Below are 6138 nucleotides of genomic sequence, written 5' to 3' on the forward strand. Positions count from 1 at the left end.
AGGAAGAGCTGAGTAGCACTGTGAGGAAGGAGGGAAGGCATGAATTGAGGATGATATAGAGCAAAAAGCTCAGCTGTGAGGTCCTCTGGGAAATGTGGAGTTGACATAGCCTGCCTAAGATATTCCAAATCAAGAGAGTAGGAAAGGGGCCAGCCCTTTATATCCCTGCATGAGCTAATCATTGGCAGCAGGTTTCCCACATGTGCAGAAAAGAATAATCATAGTGCAGCAGGCCTGACTGCTCTCCTGTGAATGACTGACTTACAAGGTGGGTCTTTGGCCATCATCTGGGGACCTGGATTTCAGGATAGTTGTGCCTACCCTAAGTGATAAGTGTAGTTCACTATGGCTAAACTACTTTTGCAAATAATATGATTTATGCTGACTGCCTGCTTTCCTTCTCGGAGCCTGGAATTTTGGTTCATCCCAGACAGAGGCATGTGAATAGTCTCCAGGACAAACTGTGGACCCTTAGTTTCTAATGAGCTTCCCTTGTAGACAACATTTCACACATGTTGTCACAATTCTTAGTTGGGGGAAGTAAGCACTTCTGGTGTGCCTCCTCTAGGGGAGAATTCTTGAAAACTTCTCCTGGTTTCCTCTGAACTTTGCCCCATGAGGCTTTTCCTTTTGCTGATTTTGCTTTGTATCATATTATTGATACTATAACAAATTGTAACTATGAACATGACTATGCTGAGTCCTGTGAGTCTTCTTAGCAAATCATCTATCCAGGGAGCAGTACTAAAGACCACATCGCATAAGAGTTTAAACTTGCACAAGGCAATTCCCTATGGTAAAGGACAATTCCTGGTGAGGAGGCTTTAATGTTAGCATCCAATATCTCCAGATATGTAAAGCATGAGTTTCTCAATCTCAAAGAGGGGATCCAAATGGAAAATCATTGTATCCAATAATGTGAATACTTGTGCCACTCAGATTGGCATGCCACATCTATCAAGTGTGCTCCATCTTGGAAGAGCTTCTTCAAAATTCTGGCTAATTTTGTCCTGGAGCACTAACAAGGGACAGGTTACTGGGATGGAACTGTAGCATCTACTGATGTAGCTGAACTCAAGGGTATACCAGGGCTTCATCAACTCTTCTTCTCTCCCTTTCTCTGGGCCTAACTCTGTCACCACATTTGCTTGTTTAGGCAGTTTTCCTGGTGGGGATCATCCAGAACTTAATTCCTGAGGTTCCCAAATCACTTTCTCAAACTATGCCTCCTGAAATAATTAATTCACCTTTAAAACCAAGCATAGGATGACCAAGGGATTCATTGGTGGATCACCTGAGCCCCAAACCTATTTTTCTTCACTCTCATTTATATAATAAATCTTATGATCAGAAAAAATTAATCTCATTAATAAAGCTACTTTTTATTTGTCTGCTGGTCTTTTGGAATAAGGAACCTGAAGTGATAGGGCAGCAGCTATAACCTAAAATTCAATGGAACTCCTGCTGTCTATCCTGGTTGAAGCATTCATTCTTTAAGAATCAAGACCTCTCAGCTTAAAAAGACCAAAATTAAGTGGTGTAAAGTACAAATAACCCAAATATACTACTGGGAGTTATGGTACAACCCTTATTTCCATCCCCTGGTCCCCAAACCTATATATTGCACCTCTTGCAGATACTGAGCCATATAATGTGTGTTCCGTTAGGTTGTAAATCATATTCTGGAGTATGGTACCTGATAACATCAGAATATCCTTTTATGTTTCATATCTCAACCACATATTTAAAATGCTGTCACTCCATTACATAAGGCTGCCACCTTCTGAGTGGACCAGTATGGTGAAGCAAGTGGATCCTATTTCATGGCCAGTTGCCTTTAATGCTTTAATGTGAAGTGGATTTTTCATTCCTTTGTAAGGTTATATGGGATTTTGTGTCTATGGATTGTGGTTATGCTGAAAATGGCCCTGTCGGCCACAAAGAAAAATCTATCCTGTAAATATATGTCAGTCTCAGTCAAGGTGAATTGCTGTTCTTTCCAGAGTAGAAGATGGCAAATGTAGTTAACTTGCCATCCAATGACTAGTTGCTTTCCTTGAAATATGATTTTATATTGTGACATCAATGATAGAACTATTCCAAAATGTAGACAGAGAATTGAGAAGAAATAGGAGTAAAAATAAATAAGTAAACAAACAGACATTTCTTTTAGAATCTAAAAGAAATCTAAAACATTAAATAGAGAACATTAAATAGAGATAAAAATAAAAACATGATAAAGGTATTGGCAACTATTTGTTGGGTAAAAGAGAAGAGAGAGAATGTGGATTAATGACACTTTTCTGTATGTCAGGAAGACAGATGAAAGCAATAAATTGATAAGGAGTAATCTATATTCAAATTATATTTATCAAATTATAAGTATAAAAATCAATATAATGATAATAATTATATTGATGATACATCCCCTTTTTAGAGAGACATATATTTTTAAAAATAAAATTTCAGTGTGTACCACCAGGTGGTATCATGAATTAAGCATCTCTGTTGTTTTGAAAATATGTTCTGCACCCACTTTATTGACCTTTTTTAAAGATTCTGCCATATGTCTTTCTCAAGCAGGTTGGTAACTGAGCAAGGAAATAAACTACAAGAAAAATTTGAATTTTTAATTTGAAGTGGTAAATTATAACTTTGGTTGCATAGCCATGTTATGAGGGACAGTATGTTATTCTTTCTTTCATGTAAACTTTAATCTCTTTAGCAGAAAATTTATATCTGCCTCAGAAAATGGTGTTTTAGTATCTATATTTATTGTTCATAATTTATCAATATATATTATCTCTCCTTATGCATGTTGATGTTAAAACAATAGCTTTTTTAGTTGTGTTTATTTTGATCTTTGTGAGCTCCCCTAAAATAAATTATGAAAGGCATCTATGAAAACATAGCTTTGTAGATGCCATCCATAATTGTTTTTTCTTTCTACTATGTTTGAGAGAATAATGCCATTTTCTCATACTCAGCTTTTTTGATTGTTCCCTGTTCTGATACTTGACCCTTAATACACATTATACTTTTCACAATCTATTCCCCTCATAAAAATGTAGCAAATTCTATTCAATTACAATGTAGATTTCTTTACAAATGTTAAATATATCTTATAGCTGAATATTTGGAAATATGACCTATAATAATCATAAAACCAATGGTATATGTTTAGTATTTTATAATTTAATAAATTTAGGTCAGTGCTTCTCAAACCAGGCCAACCCCTCTCCCCCGCAACTCACACACGTGCCAAGGGACATTTGACAATATCTGGAGACATTTTAAATTACAGTGACTAAGGTACTTTTGGAATCTAGTGGATAGATGAAAGGGATGTTATTAAACATATTATTAAATATAATGCACAGGACAACACCCCCTCCCCCCAATAGTAACAGTCCTGAAATTGAGAAATCCTGTTTTAAGTAATCTAATATATTAAAATAAAAATTTAATTAAAATGCCAACTTTAACAGAATTAGTAAATGAACCTAGATAATATTCTTGCTATGGATAAGATAGATTTTGAAATTTGGGTTTTTTAAAATGTTTTATACCTATTGTTTTCACAGTATGTTGGGTTCATTCTATTAATAATATTAAGAAACATCATTTCTGCCCCAAATTCCAACATAACTTGTGGATAATATACAGAATGTTTGAAATGTATACGATTATTTCATGAAGTCCAAATTTCTCGTTAATTTAGAAATACACTGAAATAAATATTTCATGATATCAATTGACCTTATTTTTTCCTATTCCTACCATTTTAGAATTCAAATTTCCTTTTCTAGTGTACTGTTCCTATTCTTGAAGTAGTATTGAAATATATTATTAATGCTTAGCTAGTATGATAAATGCTACATTCAGGCTAATTTATATATAGTCAAGTAAACCAAGTATTAAAATTAAAAACAAAATAAAATAATAAATCATTCCATTAGGGTAGTAGGCATAATGGAGTGTGCAGAAGTTTGTTATTACCTAGGGCTCATAAGTAAGATAGAATGTTTGTGACATTGTATAACACATTAAAATGGAGATTTTGACTTATTTGTAATGACAAAGAAAATTGCCACTGAGTTGTGAAAATTGCTTTCTTTTTAAGCTCCAGTGTGCTTACATTTTAGTTTGACGAATTCCTTTTCCTATTTTTAATCAGTTCCTTTCTAGAGTTTTTTCTGAACTGATTCTTTCTTTGTTCTTTTAGAACAAAAGTCATTTTTACAAATCCTATTAATGTATCTACATTTATTCTGTTATTATATCACATTCCTCTTAAACATAATTGTGATGTGCTTTCTCTCAGCAGATAATTTTTTTCTTGATAATGGAGAAATATATAAATATCAAACGTATTCTCAATTATTTTTATGAAGCAGAAAATTTAAAATCACTAAATCAACTGTCGAAAAGCATAGTGTTTTCCCTAGATAGAGCTAAATGTTGATAAATATCTAGGAATATATTCTACTCAATAAACACTTTTAACAAATTCTTATTAATATTCATATTTTTGTTTGAGGAGTTTTGGCCAAAAAAAAAAAAAATCTTACAAAAATGCCCTGTTCTTTGATCCTGTAATAGTGCCCATATTGCCTAAGGTGTTGTTTTAACCAATGTTGCTATGGAAAGCTATATGAACAGAACTTTTAAAATCAGTGTTGATCAATAATTTCTGACCTTGGCTTTGTGTTTCTCCCATTCAACTAGGAGCTGAATCTTCTTATGCAGTGCCAGCCACATCCCTGGGACACTATGGTAAAAGTGAAGGCCACAAAAATTGGATTTGGTTGGATTGGCACCTGGTCACCAGGGTTGCTTTTAACTCCAGTAAAGTAGATACTGTCACCATCAATGAATGACTCCTTCATTGACCTCAACTACATAGTCTACATGTTCCAGTATGATTCCACTCATGACAAGTACTATGGCAAAGTCAAGGCTGAGAACAGAAAGATTCTCATTAATGGAAATCCCATCACCATCATCCACAAGTGAGATCCCACCAAAATCAAATGCAGCAATATTGGTGCTAATTATGTTGTGGAGTCCACTGGCATGTTAACTATCTTGGAGAAGGTTGAGGCCCACTTAAAGAGGGAAGGCAAAAGCATCCCATCTCTGCCTTCTCTGCTGATGCCCCTCATTTGTGATGGGCATGAGCTATGAGAAGTATGAAAATAACCTCACTATTGTCAGCAATGCCTTCTACACCAGCAACTGCTTAGGTCCTCTGGCCAAGGTCATCCATGACCACTATGGCATCATGGAGGGACTCATGATGATAGTCCATGCCATCACTGCCATTCAGAAGACTGTGGATGGCCCTTCTCAGAAACCATGGCATGATTACCACTAGGTTCTCCAGAACATCATCCTTGCATCTACTAGAATTGCTAAGGCTATGGCAAGGTCATCCCTAAGCTGAATGGAAAGCAGACTAGCATGGCCTTCTATGTCCCCACTACCAATGTGTCAGTTGTGGACCTGACCTGCAGTCTAGAGAAACCTTCCAAATATGATGACATCAAGAAGGTAGTGAAGCAGGCATGGGAGGGCCCCCTCAAGGGCATGCTGGGCTACACTGATCACCAGGTTGTCTCCTGTGACTTTAACAGTTACACCAACTCTTCCACCTTCAATGATAGGGCTGGAATTGTCATCAACAACCACTTTGTCAAACTTTTTCATGGTATGATAATGAATTTGACTACAGCAACAAGATGGTGGACCTTATGGTCCACATGGCCTCCAAGGAGTAAGAACCCCCACCACCATGAGTACCAGTGAGAGAACAAGAGGAAAAGAGAGGCCCTCATCTTCTGAAGACTCCCGCCATACTGTGTTCCCCATCATACTGAGATTCTTCCCTCCTTGAAACAGTTTCCATGCCAGAACCCCTGAAGAATGGGAGGGGCCTAGGGAGTCCCACCTTGTCATGTGTAAACAGAGTCACCTGTACCCAGCCCTCTTCCTCCAAACAATCTCTGATATCAAATATAAGTATGAGTTCATACAAATAGTTGCCTGAATGAGTTAGAATCAGAATTCTTAAATTTTAGTCAAGAAAGAGACTGAAAAAAAAAATGAGTGATTGCATCATATTGTCATTTTTTTTTT

The 6138-nt window shown here is 36.2% G+C and overlaps 1 pseudogene; it reads left to right on the forward strand.

The window, feature by feature from the left end:
• The first annotated feature begins 4773 nt into the window (after window positions 1-4773).
• LOC138398269 (glyceraldehyde-3-phosphate dehydrogenase pseudogene) lies at window positions 4774-5780 on the forward strand (annotated as a pseudogene).
• Window positions 5781-6138: the final 358 nt, after the last annotated feature.

Source organism: Eulemur rufifrons, chromosome 17 (assembly GCF_041146395.1).
Source record: "Eulemur rufifrons isolate Redbay chromosome 17, OSU_ERuf_1, whole genome shotgun sequence".
Classification (NCBI taxonomy): domain Eukaryota; kingdom Metazoa; phylum Chordata; class Mammalia; order Primates; family Lemuridae; genus Eulemur; species Eulemur rufifrons.